This window comes from Ovis aries, chromosome 17, assembly GCF_016772045.2.
Source record: "Ovis aries strain OAR_USU_Benz2616 breed Rambouillet chromosome 17, ARS-UI_Ramb_v3.0, whole genome shotgun sequence".
Lineage (NCBI taxonomy): Eukaryota > Metazoa > Chordata > Mammalia > Artiodactyla > Bovidae > Ovis > Ovis aries.
The window spans coordinates 14,980,207-14,999,855 of record NC_056070.1 but is presented as its reverse complement, the minus strand read 5'-3'; positions in this window follow the sequence as shown (position 1 = coordinate 14,999,855).

The following is a 19,649-nucleotide window of genomic DNA, read 5'->3' as shown; positions in this document are numbered from 1 at the left end:
ACTGTCATAACAGATCCTCCATGCTTGAGCAGAGTCTTTGTTAAACAACAGCTTCTAAAAACAACCATCAGTGGAGCACAATAGTATACATTTTCTGTCTGTGCTTCATTTTAGCCTGGATCTGTAATACCAAAGTCAAGTGGAATGTTGAACATCAAGACACAATTCTATCACGACATTCAAAGAAGACTTGGGAGACTGAATTTTCTACCTGGATTTAGATTTTTCAACACAAACTATGTAATTTCTTTACCTTTCATTCTGAAAATGTAGGCAGTGAAATAATCTGCCTGAGTTTCTGCTGGCATATCTCTCCAAAGCTCAAATCTAAGGATGCTGAAGCCCTTTCGTTTCAGTATCTTCCTACCCTGGAACCAGTATAATTCCTATTTGGGAAGAACTAAAGCATCCCTACGGGCTTCCCGGGTGGCCCTAGTAGTAAAGAGCCCACCTGCCAGTGCAGCAGACAGAAGAGATGTGGGTTCGATCCCTGGGTCGGGAAGATCCCCCGGGGAAGGAAATGGCAACTCACTCCAGTATTCTTGCCTGGAAATCCCATGGACAGAGGAGCCGGGTGGGCTACAGTCCATGGAACTGCAAAGAATCGGATGCGACTTAGCAAAATCAAAGTAACCATTCCTTAGTCATTCATCAGCATATGAATTTTGAGAACAGGGATTTTCTTCTGTCTTGCTTAACCCTGTGTGTATTCTGCCCTAGTTTTCACCACGTAGGTTGGTACTCTATAAATAAGCATTGAAAGACTGAAAATGAAAGAATGAGTAAATGAATGAATTAGCGGATTCTCTGGTGTCCTAGCTGAGCTCTAAAACCACATCCTTCTTGTAACTGAATTCAAATTAGTGAACCTTGATGTATTGCCTGATGTTTCTGAGGTCTTGCCTTGCTCTGCAGCGGTTCTAGGAATAAGTGCACTGCTCCTGAACTATGGCCCCGTGGTTGAGCTCTTCATCCGAGTGCTTCCTCATCACCCTTGTGCCAAACACATTTTGATTTCTTTCCTATTGCTTCTTTCAGATTTCATAACACCATGCTCCACACATCTAGGATACTCACATAATGATCTTTTCTGTGTATCCCTAACCCAGACCTTCTCTGCTTCTCCAATCACCATATTCTTCTCATGATATTTTTTTGGTAGTGGAGGGACAAAGAAAAAGAGTTGTCAAGTTTGTATGAAATAATGAACAATTTTTTGCTGGAATATTTGAAAAGCTGACACAATACCTACACCTCATTGAATGTTACAAGTGAAAATTACTAGTAGTCTGGTGTTGATCTTTCTACTTTTTCTGTTCTATAAATATCATAAAAGCCAGAAAGAAGAATAACGATGACCAATTTGTAATCAAAAGAGTTCGACCAAAGGCTGGGGCAGGGGGCGGGAGGTTGGATTTGCAAGAAAAGAGTTATGCTCAGCTGATCTGTTGCAATCTTATGTTTATTATCTCCAGAGACCCTTCGAGTCATGGTCAAACTTGAATGACATGTACCAACAAGTGATGAATACAGTCCTGAGCTAGGGTCCAAGACAGACTAATGGCATCCTGTGCCATTTTATCAGTAAGTTTATAATAAACAAAAACAATTTGCACTTGGTTGCTGTGTGTTCTCTTGGTTTCTGTTACTGAGCCTTTAAAGCTGGTTTAAGCTACATGGCCAGAGAGGCATAAAAGACATCTCCTCATTGAAACTCTGATTTCCTTGAGATTAGGGGAACTTGTATTTTAGGACTAAGAAAGGAACCTGAGAGCTGACTGGAATGTATTATACATGTCTGATATGTGTGCATTTTCCCTCTTGCTATACCATATTCATCACCTTTACTTAAGCTTAAGTGAATATACCATGGAGAACCTTGTAGGCCCTTTGAATTACCCATCCAACTCTGAAAATTAATGCACTTGACATAAATCAAAGGATTTTTGTGTTACTTCTCTTGACATATTTATTTGCGATGGTGTCCTCAGTAGCAGATCGTGTTGACCAAGTTTTCAGGTCAAACATGATTCATCTTGATGGAGTAAATGGCCTGGATATGTCAAACCAAACTGCCTTTCTGTTTCTTTGTAGGGGAGATTCACAATGATAGAGAGCTTCACTATCCTTTAAAAGTCAGAAATTTCCTTTGTTAAAAAGAAATGACAACTCTTTGTCCTCCCACCCATCAAGTTACACATTTTATTTTTAAAACAGATATAACTACTCAGCAATAAAAAGGAATGAAATAATGCCATTTGCAGCAACATGGATGGACCTAGAAATTATCATATTAGGTGCAGTAAGTCAGAGAAAGAAAATACTATGTGATATCATTTATATGTGGAATCTAAAATATGACATAAATGAAATTATCTCAAAATAGAAATAGACTCACAGACATGGAGAACAGATTTGTGCTCATCAGGAAGGAGAGGGGTGTGGGAGGGATAAATGAGGAGGTCAGGATTAGCAGACACTAACTATTATACAAAACATAAACAACAAGGTCCTACTGTATAACACAGGGAACTATATTCAATATCCTGTAGTAAACCATAATGAAATATAATATCTATATATTCATATAACAATCACTGTGCTTTATACCTAGAATTAAGACAACATTGTAAATCAACTATACTTAATTAGAAAAATATATCTAGGAAGGCAGTCAGAATGAAAAGATATCAAGGACTTTGGATTTTTAGATCTCCTCCCTTAGTAACTGCATAGCCTTCAAATCCTCTGGACAAACATATTTTATCTGTAAAATAGGGATAAATATTCCAAATTCATAAAGTTGTTTGGGGATTAAAAATAAGAGAGTATTTTGAAAATTCCTAAGCTTCCTAACTAGCCTTCAGTTGAGTTCAGTCGCTCAGTTGTGTCCAACTCTTGGAGACCCCATGAACCGCAGCACACCAGACCTCCCTGTCCATCACCAACTCCTGGAGTTTATCCAGACTCATGTCCATTGAGTTGGTGATGCCATCCAAACATCTCATCCTCTGTTGTCCCCTTCTCCTCCTGCCCTCAATCTTTCCCACCATCATGGTCTTTTCCAATGAGTCAGCTCTTTGCATGAAGTGGCCAAAGTAATGGAGTTTCAGCTTCAACATCAGTCCTTCCAATGAACACCCAGGACTGATCTCCTTTAGGATGGACTGGTTGGATCTCTTTGAAGTCCAAGGGATTCTCAAGAGTCTTCTCCAACACCACAGTTCAAAAGCATCAATTCTTTGGCACTCAGCTTTCTTTATGGTCCAACTCTCACATCCATACATGACCACTGGAAAAATCATAGCCTTGACTAGACAGATCTTTGTTGACAAAGTAATGTCTCTGCTTTTTAATATGCTTTCTAGGTTGGTCATGACTTTCCTTCCAAGGAGTAAGGGTCTTTTAATTTCATGGCTGTAGTCACCATCTGCAGTGATTTTGGAGCCCTCCAAAATAAAGTCTGACACTGTTTCCCCATCTATTTGCCATGAAGTGATGGGACTGGATGCCACGATCTTAGTTTTCTGAATGTTGAGCTTTAAGCCAACTTTTCAGTCTCTTCTTTCACTTTCATCAAGAGGCTCTGAACTGAACGGTAGTTAGGAAGCTTAGGCTTCCCTCGTAGCTCAGTCAGTAAAGAATCTGCCTGTAATGCAGGAGACCCAGGTTAGATTCCTGGGTCAGAAAGATCCCTTGCAGAAGGCAATGGCAACCCACTATAGTATTCTTGCCTAGAGAATCCCATGGACAGAGGAGCCTGGAGGACTACAGTCCATGAGTTGGACATGACTTAGAGACTACACCACCACCACAAAGACAGTCAACCCTTTTGTTCTGATTCTATTATCTGCGGTCAAGATAGAATACATGCGCCAAAATTCATTTGCATTTGGTTCTAGGTACTAGTGAGGAAGCTACCAGCAAATGTTGTCCCTTGAAAATTCTTCTTCATCCAAATGTTGGGCTATATTAGGATAAATATGTCAAGCTGCTTTAAAAAGAAAACACGGAATACAATAGCTCAAATAAAATAGAAATTTATTTCTCTTTTACATGACAGGATGTCTCTACTCTCTTCAGCAAATAATTTCTATCACTGACTCCAGATTGGATGCTCTGATGTCACGATCTATAGTTGAGTGGGAAGGGGAAAGCAACAGTGGAGTGCAAAGAGGCCTTTTAAGTCCATGACCTGGATGTTGCACACGTGACCTCCACTCACACACCAATGGCCAGTTGCAAGATGGGTGGAAAAGGCAGTTTCTAGCTGGGTGAACCATATCCCGAGTGAAAAGTCATGCTAGGTTCTATTAATGAAAATAAAGGAAGATAAGCAGTTGATAATAACCTTTATAACTATTTGCTTTTGAATTGGCTGCTAAAGAACAGCTACTTCCCAGGCCTAAATGGATCCCAAGATGCGGCAGTAGATATAGATGAATGAAGTAGTTTCCAAAATGAATATGCAGACATTTCAAGAAATGTACAAAATGATACATAATAGTGTGGGAAGAAAATCTTAGAATCATTGCTTTATTTTAAAAAGAAAAAGGAAAGAAACTAAGTCTTACTGATAATTAACATGTGGCTTGATACTAATTCTGAATCACATGACTTCTTGAGATAAGCATTGTGTGGATGCCCACGGTTCTTTCACTCATACTTTCAATGTATTTGGATGTATCACTATGCATCACCATTCATGAGTGGCTAGTTAAGTGAATTCACAGATTATATAATTCTGACAAACTAATTTTCATAAAAATGAAGTGTCTTGAAAAGACTCCTGCCAAGAAGCCATAGATTAACAGTAACACTATTATAGAAAGCACAAATAAATATGAAGAAAGCAGTTTTTTAATACAATGTTTGTGAAATTGCCCAGTAGGCGTAAAGAATTTTATCAAAAATTTTAAATATGGCCCAAGTTATACTTCCTCCTCTGGAATCTGTATATCTTTGTGAGAAAACACGTCTATACAGTTAGAACAATCCATTAAAACCAAATATCAAAATAAACTGAAATTATAACCAGTCTTTTTAGTCTTTGTATCACAAAGTGTTGACCATGGTTTCCAAAATTAATAAAGTATATTTAATAAGACAGAGCTTAGTAAAATACTATATCTAAAGATAAATATTTGAAAGCACATTTTTGTGTTAGTAATATAAAGTATTTTTAAAACATAATTCACTTTGTTTTTATTTTATAATTTTGTGTCGGTTTTAAACATACATAAAATTTTGGAAGAGAAGTAAACGTATACAATTATCATTAATAGACAAACATTTATAGTCAAGATTTTACTGGAAAGGGTGTGTGATTAAAAGAGCATGGAAAGCACGGTTCTAATCCAAAATTTCTCAAAGTGTGTTCTTCAAAATGCCTCTATAAATAACCAAGTGACCTGCGGGTGATTTCAAAGGAAAAATTATGTTTCTTTGCAACCATTTCACAAAGATTAGATGTAATTTTATCTATGAATTTCAAGAAAATTCAAGTTCTTACTTGCTAACAAGAAGTCTCTAAAGTTCTTACCAATTATTATGGCATTAAGTGTACACATTCACTATAAAGATTATGCTGATTAGTCACCAGAACTAACATCCAGTTAACAAACAGATCGCAGTTCATCTCAACTAACTTGTTTTCACATCAACTGTGTGCTTATTACTTACATTTGTTATTACTGGATTTTTATTGTTTCTGTTGCATTTTAGTTGCATTTCTGTTGCAACTAATGTGAAGTTGCTAAGCCCCAAGAGCAGATAATATTGTTTAGAGTTAGTTTATTGAAGCATAATAGTACTAAAGAAAATATTAATCTAAATATTGTAGAGACTATCATAAACATACATAATGAATATGACTGCAGAGCAAACACAAAATAGGCTTTGGTAATGGTTATTTTACATACATCTTGATATTGAATTTTATTGGACCTGTGTTTCAATTCCTTCCAGTCTCCATGGCAGTTTGAATTATAAAACACTGTCAAGGCTTCTGCTTCATCTCCAAACAAAGCACAACAGCCTCTTTTGTAAACCAATTGTAGGTTTTTTTTGTTTTTTTTTCCAAAAAATTACAAAATAATGTTCCTGAGGAAAATATTTAGTGAAAGCTATTACTAAATAAGGAGAGGAGACAAAAATACAGAAACAATATACATTATTGTACACTTTCTTGCAAAAATATAGAAATCATGTTGCTGGAGAGAAGTCTCTGAAGTTAGTGAAAAGCATTGTGCTAAAAAGGAAACAGAACACATCTCTCTTGATCAATTCAGACTGCTGTAACTGAGTAACCAGAGACTGTATGGCTTAAAGGACATTTACTTCTCACAGTTCTAAAGTCTGGAGGTCTAAGGTCAGAGTACCAGCATGGTCAGGTTTTTGGTGAAGGCCATCTTTCTGGTCTAAAAGTGACAGCTATCTTATTGCATCTTCATAGCAGAGAGAGCGCTGGGGTTCCTTACTCTTCTTACGAAGACACTAAACCGATCATGGGGGCTCCATCCCACCTGATGACCTCATCTAAGTCTAACCACCTCCCCAAAGCCCTGCATCCAAATATTATGACACTGGGCATTAAGATTTCAAAATGTGAATCAGGGGTGACACAAATACGCAGCCTGTAATAATGCCACCAGCCAAATTCCTTTAACCCAGTGAACTTGTTGCAAGTCACCAAATATTAATGGCACAACTGTGGAATTACAAACATATATGTATTTGGTCCCATCACTTCATGGCAAATAGATGAGGAAACAGTGGAAACAGTGGCTGACTTTATTTCTGGGGGCTCCAAAATCACTGCAGATGGTGACTACAGCCATGAAATTAAAAGACACTTACTCCTTGGAAGAAAAGTTATGACCAACCTAGATAGCATTTTCAAAAGCAGAGACATTACTTTGCCAATCAAGGTCCATTTAGTCAAGTCTATGGTTTTTCCAGTGGTCATGTATGGATGTGAGAGTTGGACTGTGAAGAAAGCTGAGCACCAAAGAATTGATGCTTTTGAACTGTGGTGTTGGAGAAGACTCTTGTGAGTCCCTTGGACTGCAAGAAAATCCAACCAGTCCATTTTAAAGATCAGCCCTGGGTGTTCTTTTGGAAGGAATGATGCTAAAGCTGAAACTCCAATATTTTGGCCACCTCATGCAAAGAGTTGACTCATTGGAAAAGACTCTGATGCTGGGTGGGATTGGGGGCAGGAGGAGAAGGGGACGACCGAGGATGAGATGGCTGGATGGCATCACTGACTTGATGAACGTGAGTTTGAGTGAACTCCGGGAGTTGGTGATAGACAGGGAGGCCTGGCGTGCTGTGATTCATGGGGTCGCAAAGAGTTGGACACGACTGAGCGGCTGAACTGAACTGAACTGAACCACATATTTCACCTTGTGTTTGGAAGAAAGCATTGATGTACAGTGTAAATTGGTTTGCCTTTTTTTTTTTTTTTTTAAAGCCAGGAAAATCTGACTTTTTATTTCTTAAATACAGTGAAGGAAGAAGGGGAAAATGTTCCCTGATGATGGAGAGCCATAGAGCAAAGAGCTAGGGATCATCAGCACAGCCCTGTGGGCATTACGGAAGCACTGGGGGCTGTAGTTAGGGTCTTCCTGGAGTTGCTTTTGTATAACAGCCTGGAGCTGCTGTCAGTAGCTCTCCTGAACTTGTGTTGCCCCCAGGTCAAAACTCAGGCTCTCAAGGCTCATCAGGGGCCAAGCTCTGGCTGCTTTAGCTGCCCGGCTTATGGCCTGGGAGAGAATTGATGGCAAAGACGTGAAAGGAAAATGCTGATTTCCTGTAACATTTAGCGCTAAAATTTCATGCTACAGGAGAAAAGGCCTTTTAAAAAATTTTAGCTCCAAGTTTTTGAGGCGTGATGTAGTTAGAAGTAGTGTATTAGATGACATAGTTAAGTAGCACTGACTATCTGTGCAGCCAGAAAGAGTATTATTAAGTTAAGTTTCTGCACTAAAATATCAAACATCTTGCTTCATCAATAGAAAAAAATAAATAATCTGGAATTCATTCGATGTTGCAGGAAATGGCAATAATATTTTAGTATAATCAGGTCAAAGTTCTTTTGTTACAGTCGACCAAACCAATTTCTGGCCAATTTAAATAAAAATAAGCTTATTAGACTGGTAACAGGAGCTCAAAGAATTGAGAAACAGCAGGCCAGAGAAATAGGCTTGAGAATGGGCAAGGCTGAAATCAGCCCCAGAGGCTAAGAATTGGGAAGCCCAGCAATTGTGGTTTATCAGAGCCAGGCGGGTGGAAGCTGGCCACTGGTGTGGCACTAGAGACCAAGTGTTTATTATTTTCTCTGCACAGGATTCAAATATTTCACCTTGAATAGCAAAACAAAAGGGCCTTGATAAGTGCCCCACCATATTATAACTGGCAGACAAAGGTATAATCTATGTCTAATGAGCTGATTTTCAGCATGCTACATAAAGAATGGGGCTTCCCAGACGGTGCTACTGGTAAAGAACCCACCTGCCAATACAGGAGGCAAAAGAGACACAGGTTTGATCCCTGGGTCAGGAAGATCCCCTGGAGGAAGGCCTGACAACCCACTCCAGTATGCTTGCCTGGAGAATTCCACGGACAGAGGAACCTGGCAGGCTACAGTCCACGGGGTCACAAAGAGTCGGACATGACTTGGTGACGAACAACAACAACAAAAGAGAAAGAAAGCAAAATTTGACCAGTAACTCAAACTATAGATGGAACCGGGTGTTTTTATTCTGGGGAAAGGTAAAGCAATACAATCTCCCTGAGATTATCGCTATAATTTCAGAAATTCAATATTTTATGTTTGTCAAATGTTATTACAATATTTTAATTTAGATTTTTAAAGTTTTTTAACTTCTGGAAAGTTGCTGAGTTTTACCTTCTCATGTTGAACACTTCCTAATTCTACACAGATGCCACAAGAAGCTGTTCACATCCCACCAGAAGCTGTTCAACTGCAGCTGTAACTCTTGAGCATATTCATTTTTGCCCAAAGTTCAAATCAGGAGATACAACAGCTAGCACTTAACATGTATGGTGAGCATGATAATATTTAATAACTATTCTAGAAAGCTAAAAGGCTGCCCTGGTAGCTCAGTGGTAAAGAATCTGCCTGCCAATGCAGAAGACACTGGTTCTATTTCAGGGCATCGGGAAGATCCCCTAGAGAAGAAAATGACAACCCATTGCAGTATTCTTTCTTTTTTTTTAATTGGAGGCTAATTACAATATTGTAGTGGGTTTTGCCATACATTGACATGAATCAGCCATGGGTGTACATGTGTTCCCCGTCCTGAACCCCCCCTCCCACCTCCCTCCCCATCCCATCTGTCAGCGTCATCCCAGTGCACCAGCCCTGAGCACCCTGTCTCATGCATCAAACCTGGACTAGCGATCTATTTCACATATGGTAATATACATGTTTCAATGCTATCCTCTCAAATCATCCCACCCTCGCAATATTCTTCGCTAGGAAATCCCATGGACAAGAGGAGCCTGGTGGGCTACAGTCCGCAACTTAGCAAATAAACAACAATAATGATGGCATAGAAAGCTAAATCCAAGAACTTAGGCATTCCAAGTTCTCTTTTTGGAAATTTACACTAGAAAATAAAGTGATAAAAATAGGCAACAAAGATTTACTGTACAGCACAGGGAATTATATATAATACCTTGCAATAACCTAGAATGGAATATAATCTGAAAAAAGATAGTGATAAATTCAGTGACTAGCCAGATAACAGGTAGTTTTTTAAAATATGAGTTATCATGTTTATCTGTCTACTATAATGAGAAGCAACCTGGTATAGCAGAAAGTGTATAGGATATGGAGACAGAAGTTGCCTTATTCTTGATTTTTCTGCCAAGTAAATATGTGTTGCTGAATGAGTTACTGCACTTAATATCTCTAAACCTGACTTAATTCCTCTGCAAAATGGAAGAAGTAATAATATGCTCATGATACCACATGAAAAGTAAATAAGGTAGCACTATGTATGGTGATCTGAAAATATTACTGACTTTTCTACGTAATTCCTCAAGTCTTCATGCTACCTAACCTAGAGAAATAAGATTAAAAAATATGCTTTAATCTTCTGAAAAAGACTAACCTTTCCTCTTGCCCTCCAGTTAAAATTAAAATGATAAGCATCATCAGAAATGATAATGTCAAGTAGATGTGATACATCATTCTTATAATATTTCAAGTGTCAAAATAAACTCTTTTAGGCACCAATCCTAACATCAGCCAGAAAGAGTAATGTCAAAATGACGATCGCACTTTTATCATAGTGCGTTCTGTATTTTTAATATTGCCTTTATTTCAAATTCTTATGAATTACCTTCAACAGCATTTAGATTTGCATGAATAAAAGTAAATATGTTTCCCCACTATGTATGAAAGGCAAGATATCAGAGCTTGAGACCTTTAAATGTACATAATAAAGTTGTTTTGAGACCTTGAAAGTACTATCCATGTTGAATGAAGTAAAATGCAACTCGCCTAAAATAAATAACCCTTCTAGACTTTTTGTCTGTTCATCGGTGCAGATATTAATTGAAAAGGTTAATATAAATCTAAAATAAACTCAAAAAATAAATCATGATTGGATAAAGCACATATTAAAAACGAAGTATGAGTGTCACAATGAGCTTCAATAACAAAAGAATGGCACTTACTGAATAATTTCTCCCAAGCAATAAATGGTCCTTAGATTATTGAATATTCACATCAAAATCCAAAACCAAATAAATTCATGAACTTCCTAATTCGGTCCTCAATCAACTCCCCCAAACATAAGATATATGGATCCAAGGCCATATATCATGTCATACCTCCACTTGTCACTTTAAGTACTGCCTGCTAGATACCGCCACCTCAAATGAGTGGTGACAGCCTTCTTTTTACTAGTAAACACCACAACATTTCTGCCTGACATGTGACCATCCAGATAGTACCTACATTTCCAGCCTTTGAAGCAGGGTGTGGCTAGTTAACAGTGCTGGCTGACGAGATAAGAGCAGAAATTATACAGGTAATATCCAGGTCATCTCCTGAGAATCATCACTACTTGCCTGGACTGTGCTTTTGCCCTTTCTTATCTCCTCGGAAACTGGGAATGACTGGGACAAAGTTGGAAGCCCCCTGGAAAAGTTACACATTTTCTATTAGCGTTTGATCACTCGCTACTGTATTCTTACTTTGGAAAGTAATAAACTGGTCTCTTGACTGAGTGAGGATATTTTGAGTTTCTTAGTTGTAGCATTGTGACTAGTGTTCTAACTAACAACCATCCTATCAACAGCTGCAAAGGATGAAATACATGGGTCTCAAAGTTGTAAGCTAGTAGTTATCAAAGTGTATTCCCAGAACCAGTAGTATCAGCATCATTTGGAATTTGTTAGAAATAGAAGTTCTTGGCCACAGGACTGTGAAAGGTCAGTTTTCATTCCAATCCCAAGAAAAGCAATGCCAAAGAATGCTCAAACTACTGCACAATTGCACTCATCTCACACGCTAGTAAAGTAATGCTCAAAATTCTCTAACCCAGGCTTCAACAGTACATGAACCATGAACTTACAGATGTTCAAGCTGGATTTAGAAAAGGCAGTGGAACCAGAGATCAAATTGCCAGCATCTGCTGGGTCACTGAAAAAGCAAGAGAGTTTGAAAAAAAACATCTACTTCTGCTTTATTGACTATGCCAAAGCCTTTGACTGTGTGGACCACAAGAAACTCTGGAAAATTTTTAAACAGATGGGAATACCAGACCACCTGACCTGCCTCTTGAGAAATCTGTATGCAGGTCAGGAAGCAACAGTTAGAACTGGACATGGAACAACAGACTGGTTTCAAATTGAGAAAGGAGTACATCAAGGCTGTATATTGTCACCCTGCTTATTTAACTTATATGCAGAGTACATCATGAGAAACACTGGACTGGAAGAAACACAAGCTGGAATCAAGATTGCCGGGAGAAATAGCAATAACCTCAGATATGCAGATGACGTCGCCCTTATGACAGAAAGTGAAGAGGAACTAAAAGCCTCTTGATGAAAGTGAAAGAGGAGAGTGAAAGAGTTGGCTTGAGGCTCAACCTTCAGAAAACTAAGATCATGGCATCTGGTCCCATCACTTCATGGGAAATAGATGGGGAAACAGTGGAAACAGTGTCAGACTTTATTTTGGGGGGTTCCAAAATCACTGCAGATGGTGATTGCAGCCATGAAATTAAAAGACGCTTACTCCTTGGAAGAAAAGTTATGACCAACCTAGATAGCATATTAAAAAGCAGAGACATTACTTTGCCAACAAAGGTCTGTCTAGTCAAAGCTATGGTTTTTCCAGTAGTCATGTATGGATGTGAGAGTTAAACTGCATGGGCCCACTTATATGCAGATTTCTAAAGTAAATATTAATACATCCTACAGTTTGTTGAATCTGTAGATGCAGAACCACCAATGAGGAGGGGCAACCGTAAAGTTATACATGGATTTTTACTGGTACCTTTAGTCTTAGTCGCTCAGTCATGGCCGACTATTTGCCACCCTATGGACTGTAGCCTGCCAGGCTCCTCTGTCCATGGAATTTTCCAGGCAAGAATACTGAAGTGCGTTGCCATTCTCTTCTCCAGGGGATCTTCCCAACTCAGGGACCAAACCCGAGTCTCCCTCATTGCAGGCAGATTCTCTACCATATGAGACACCAATTCAAGAGCCAGCTGTGACTATTTTCAAGATAGACAAAGGAAATTTGTCATTTCGGCTATTTGCTCAGAAGCTTCTGGCATTTTGTGGCCTCAGGGCTTCAGAGTTGAAAGATTCTGGTTTTTTTAGACACATACTGTGATTGTGCCCTCCTCAAGATTATCAGGAAAATATCCTGAATTCCATGACTCCTACAGGTGAAGAAGGCAAAGATGGTTGGGTGGTGGAGAGGGAGTGGGTTTTGTTTAATGTGTAAGAAAATTCAGTTATTTGCATCAGGTGGCCAAAGTATTGGAGTTTCAGCTTCAGCATCAGTCCTTCCAATGAATATTCAGGACTAATTTCCTTTAGGATTGACTGGTTGGATCTCCTTGCAATCCTAGGGACCCTCCTCATCGGTGGTTCCGCATCTACAGATTCAAAAAACTGTAGGATGTATTAATATTTACTTTAAAAATCTGCATATAAGTAAGGCCCATGCAGTTTAACCCGTGTTGTTCAAAGAGCAACTATACTGTACTCTTCTAGCACTGGATGTAAGTAGATGAACTTCTGAGTTGGAATGGGGTTGAAATTAGATTACAGAAGTTTGGGCTGAGGGAAAACAGTGTTTGTGAACTTCATGTGTATTGCTAAAAAAAAAATTATAAATCATTGACTTCAACCTCTGGAAATGAAGTGGATTAGAATCTCTGAGATCTACTAAAATACAACCAGATCCCAGATGAAGTACTATAATTCATTGCTGGGTACAGAAAGGAAATTCAGTCTACTGGGAAAGAGTTCAATAAAATTAGAAATGTCAGCATCAAGGAAACACAAGACCAGGGTTACCCTGTAAAGATCTGTTTCAGTTCTGGGACAGGAATCTAGTTTGGGGCCTGCCTTGAGGTGGTGGAGCTAAACCAAGAGTCTCACTTGGCCACTTAAATGGGGCTCAGGTGGCCTCATGTTAGAAGCATCACAATGGTTCCAAGCTAACAAAGGAAAATTTCTCTCAAAGAAACATAAATCAAGGCCGCTAAGAAATAGCACTTTACAACTGCCAGGCTGGCAAAACAGCAATGATAACAATAATCTGATCATAGAAGTGCTGAGGAGGAAGCAATGGAAATTCTCACATGTATGAAAACAAACAGTAACAACTCAAATGTTCACTGAAAGACTGAATTTATTTTTAAAGTTATATAGACAATGAAATGTTAAACAATAGGGAAAAATCAAGAACTAAAACTGCAAGTAGAAATAAAGTTTCTTTAATTTTAAGGTAAACCCTTACATCTGATATTAAGCTTGAAATTTTTCTTTCGAAATATGATAGAAATTATTTACTCTGGGACTCTCAACTACATTCTGGAATTGAGGGCACGTATATGCCCTACAGTACCTCTCTATCCATCTTGAATTCACCAGGTGATTTTTTTTTAAATTATTTCTGTATCTGGAAGGGGAGAATATAGTAGTTCTCAATCATTATTTGTTGATTTTTTAAAAATCAAGTCAAATCAACTCTGTATGTATTTATTAATAGGAGATCTAAGAACAATAATTATCCAAAAGTTTACACTCTTAAGAGTTACTCAAGTACCCAGGACCACCATCTCAATGGTTATTTTCAAAATAGAGAATTATCTGCTATTTTTGCTATAATTGTGTCTAAGACACTAAAGACCACACACCTATTTATACATATATATATATACACACATATATACATACATGTATATTTCTTATCTCTTGTCCACTGAGAGGGCCTAAAATCAATCACACACAGCAGCAATGAGCAATCTTGAGCCAAGATCTTGCTTTTCAAATGCAATTCTTACTTCAATGAACCAAAAATCCTTCAAAAAAATGGCTGGTTTCAGGAATGCTTCAGGAAAAGTGCAGAATGAGCCTGGAGCATTTTGTTGTGCCAAAAAGTAAGGAAGTATAGAAGTAACCATGAGGATTTGGCAAAAGATCACAGGAATCAGTTAGAAGGAACCCCACTGGCCAAATCTGAGACAAACTGAGCAACAAACTAATTATAATAACGGACAATAACCCAATGAATAAAATAATAATACATGGGTTCACTTAATATAAATTAATAGTAAAATAAGTGGAAAAGAGGAAAATCTCTTATAGTTAAATGACAACTAATACAGAAAGAATTATAGAGCAGCAAAATCATTCAGTGGATGACAAAATTGGAAGTAAAAACTTGGTGAGGAACACGATTTTTATATAATTGCATAGTATCTTCCTATAAATTACTTGTTACAAAAATAAAAAATAGCTTACAGTATAGAAACCTAACATCACCAATATTAGAAAAACTGACATCGTGCCTCTGAAGAGGATGGTCTAAGAAACAGATAGCATTTCTTTAGTTGCTTTCTTACCAAAAATACCTAAAAACAAAATTTTAAAAATTTAAAATTAAGAAAAAACCCAGTAACTAAGTTAAATGTCACTTTATCAACCACTCTTCAAAAAGCCTAGAAAAACAAAGAAACACTGAGGAATGGTTTCAATGGATTACAATTAAATCCATCACAAGAACAACCATGCTTCTAGATTTAATCTTCAGTTCAGTTCAGTCGCTCAGTCGTGTCCGACTCTTTGCAACCCCATGAACTGCAGCATGCGAGGCCTCCCTGTCCATCACCATCTCCCAGAGTTTTACTAAAACTCACGTCCATCGAGTCGGTAATGCCATCCAGCCATCTCATCCTCTGTCGTCCCCTTCTCCTCCTGCCCCCAATCCCTCCCAGCATCAGGGTCTTTTCCAATGAGTCAACTCTTCGCATGAGGTGGCCAAAGTACTGGAGCTTCAGCTTCAGCATCAGTCCTTCCAAAGAATACCCAGGACTGATCTCCTTTAGAATGGACTGACTGCATCTCCTTGCAGTCCAAGGGACTCTCAAGAGTCTTCTCCAACATCACAGTTCAAAAGCATCAATTCTTTGGTGCTCAGCTTTCTTCACAGTCCAACTCTCACATCCATACATGACCACTGGAAAAACCATAGCCTTGACTAGATGGACCTTTGTTGGCAAAGTAATGTCTCTGCTTATTAATATGCTATCTAGGTTGGTCATAACTTTCCTTCCAAGGAGTAAGCATCTTTTAATTTCATGGCTGCAGTCACCATCTGCAGTGATTTTGGAGCCCCCAAAAATAAAGTCTGACACTGCTTCCATTGTTTCCCCATCTGCTTCCCATGAAGTGATGGGACCAGTTGCCATGATCTTAGTTTTCTGAATGTTGAGCTTTAAGCTAAACTTTTCACTCTCCTCTTTCACTTTCATCAAGCGGCTCTTTAGCTCCTCTTCGCTTTCTGGCATAAGGGTGGTGTCATCTGCATATCTGAGGTTATTGATATTTCTCCTGGCAACCTTGATTCCAGCTTGTGCTTCTTCCAACCCAATGTTTCTCATGATGTACTCTGCTTAGGTCAAGGAAAAAAAAAAGCTGTAAAAGACAATGGACAAATTTGAATGGGCAATAAATAGATAAATAATGGCATTGTATCAATGTCAAATTTCTGAATTTTAATAATAAAAATTAAAATATTATTTTTCTGAGGACATACAAACAGAATTATTAAGGTATAAAGAAGTATAATGCCTCAACTTAGTATCAAATGGTTCAGAAAAAAGTTTCCACACACATGAGAAAATAGAGAGAAGGAAACAGAAAGACAAACAAATGGGGCATTCATCTGGGTAAAGGGTTTATTGGTATTTCATGTACAATCCTTGAAACTTTTCTGAATGTTTGAAATTATATAAAATCATCTCCTCTCCTTTTGATTAATTTGAATTTGACTCTGCAAGTCTGGAATATATGCCTTTAGCACAATCTCTTTTGGTGCCTGGTTACATCTGACCACCATCACCAGCCTCCCAACTGGTCAAGTTCCTCTTCCCATTCCTCAAAAGCTGGTAGGAAATATACACAGGGTTCAGATCAGACTGACTTGTCATATCACTTTTCCTTCCTTATATTCTCTTTTCCTTAAGGCCATCGCCTTGCATGGAGTTAAATATCCTCATTGACAAAGGGCCCCAGCTCTTCCCTTCCCGTAATGCAGAAAGCTCATTTATATATAGTGTGTGCGACTTCACTTTCATGCATTGGAGAAGGAAATGGCAACCCACTCCAGTGTTCTTGCCTAGAGAATCCCAGGGACGGTGGGCTACCATCTATGGGGTCACACAGAGTCGGACACAAATGAAGTGACTTAGCAGTAGCATATAGTGTGTGGGCTTTTTTTGCAGGGGCAGTTCTGTACATTACAATGGGTAAATACAAAGGGGAACTCTGAGATAAAATGGAAGCTTGAGCCCATGGGTATCAATGGATTCCCCTCTTGTCTGGCTTCCCATTGGTTTCAGTTAATAGAAATGTAAAGAATTGAAAGAAAGGAAGGTAGGGTTGTGGTATTGATTCGCTAAAAGCTTTCTCAGGGTGGGTCGATGTGCACTGGATGCCTCTTGATCAGTGGCCATGCATTTACAGCTTCCCCTGCAGCCCTTCATGACCCCTGTAGATCTACGATGGGGAAATGCCCTTCTGAGATTAGCCTTGGATTTTTGTACTATCTTAAGTGCTTTGCTCAAGACCAGGAGCTGACCGTGGCTCAGATTATGAGCTCCTTATTGCCAAATTCAGACTCAAATTGAAGAAAGTAGGGAAAACCACTAGACCATTCAGGTATGACCTAAATCAAATCCCTTATGATTATACAGTGGAAGTGAGAAATAGATTTAAGGGACTAGATCTGATAGATAGAGTGACTGATCAACTATGGAATGAGATTCGTGACATTGTACAGGAGGCAGGGATCAAGACCATCCCCATGGAAAAGAAATGTAAAAAAGCAAAATGGCTCTCTGGGGAGGCCTTAAAAATAGCTGTGAAAAGAAGAGAGGTGAAAAACAAAGGAGAAAAGGCAAGATATAAGCATCTGAATGCAGAGTTCCAAAGAATAGCAAGAAGAGATAAGAAAGCCTTCTTCAGTGATCAATGCAAAGAAATAGAGGAAAAGAACAGAATAGGAAAGAACTAGAGATCTCTTCAAGAAAATATAGAGATATCAAGGGAACATTTCATGCAAAGATGGGCTCGATAAAGGACAGAAATGGTATGGACCTAACAGAAGCAGAAGATATTAAGAACAGGTGGCAAGAATACACGGAAGAACTGTACAAAAAAGATCTTCATGACCAAGATAATCACAATGGTGTGATCACTCACCTAGAGCCAGACATCCTGGAATGTGAAGTCAAGTGGGCCTTAGAAAGCATCACTACGAATAAAGCTAGTGGAGGTGATGGCATTCCAGTTGAGCTGTTTCAAATTCTGAAAGATGATGCTGTGAAAGTGCTGCACTCAATATGCCAGCAAATTTGGAAAACTCAGCAGTGGCCATAGGACTGGAAAAGGTCAGTTTCATACCAATCCCAAAGAAAGGCAATGCCAAACAATGCTGAAATTACCGCACAATTGCACTCATCTCACACGCTAGTAATCCTCAAAACTCTCCAAGCTAGGCTTCAGCAATACATGAATCGTGAACTTCCAGATGTTCAAGCTGGTTTTAGAAAAGGCAGAGGAACCAGAGATCAAATTGCCAACCTCTGCTGGATCATCAAAAGAGCAAGAGAGTTTCAGAAAAACATCTATTTTTGCTTTGTTGACTATGCCAAGCCTTTGACTGTGTGGATCGCAATAAACTGTGGAAAATTCTGAAAGAGATGGGAATACAGACCACCTGACCTGCCTCTTGAGAAACCTATACGCAGGTCAGGAAGCAACAGTTAGAACTGGACATGAAACAACAGACTAGTCCAAATAGGAAAAGGAGTATGTCAAGGCTGTATATTGTCACCCTGCTTATTTAACTTATATGCAGAGTATATCATGAGAAACGCTGGGCTGGAGGAAGCACAAGCTGGAATCAAGATTGCCAGGTGAAATATCAATAACCTCAGATATGCAGATGACACCACCCTTATGGCAGAAAGGGAAGAGGAACTAAAGAACCTCTTGATGAAAGTGAAAGAGGAGAGTGAAAAAGTTGGCTTAAAGTTCAACATTCAGAAAATGAAAATCATAGCATCTGGTCCCATCACTTCATGGGAAATAGATGGGAAACAGCGGAAACAGTGTCAGACTTTATTTTGGGGGGCTCCAAAATCACTGCAGATGGTGACTGCAGCCATGAAATTAAAAGACGCTTACTCCTTGGAAGAAAAGTTATGACCAACCTAGATAGCATATTCAAAAGCAGAGACATTACTTTGCCAACAAAAGTCCATCTAGTCAAGGCTATGGTTTTTCCAGTGGTCATGTATGGATGTGAGAGTTGGACTGTGAAGAAAGCTGAGCACCAAAGAATTGATGCTTTTGAACTGTGGTGTTGGAGAAGACTCTTGAGAGTCCCTTGGACTGCAAGGAGATCCAACTAGTCCATTCTGAAGGAGATCATCCCTGGGATTTCTTTGGAAGGAATGATGCTAAAGCTGAAACTCCAGTACTTTGGCCACCTCATGTGAAGAGTTGACTCACTGGAAAAGACTTTGATGCTGGGAGGGATTGGGGGCAGGAGGAGAAGGGGACGACAGAGGATGAGATGGCTGGATGGCATCACTGACTCCATGGACGTGAGTCTGAGTGAACTCCGGGAGATGGTGATGGACAGGGAGGCCTGGCGTGCTGCGATTCATGGGGTCGCAAAGAGTTGGACATGACTGAGCGACTGAACTGAACTGAACTAATGGAAAGGGAAAGAAACAGGACCTTGAGCTATGGGATGAGACATAGGAGCAGATACAGATGAGGCTGAAGATTTTGAGCCCACAACCTTCTGAGCATACCTTGTAGAGTTCAAGGAACTCTCTCCTTTAAGAATACTCCCT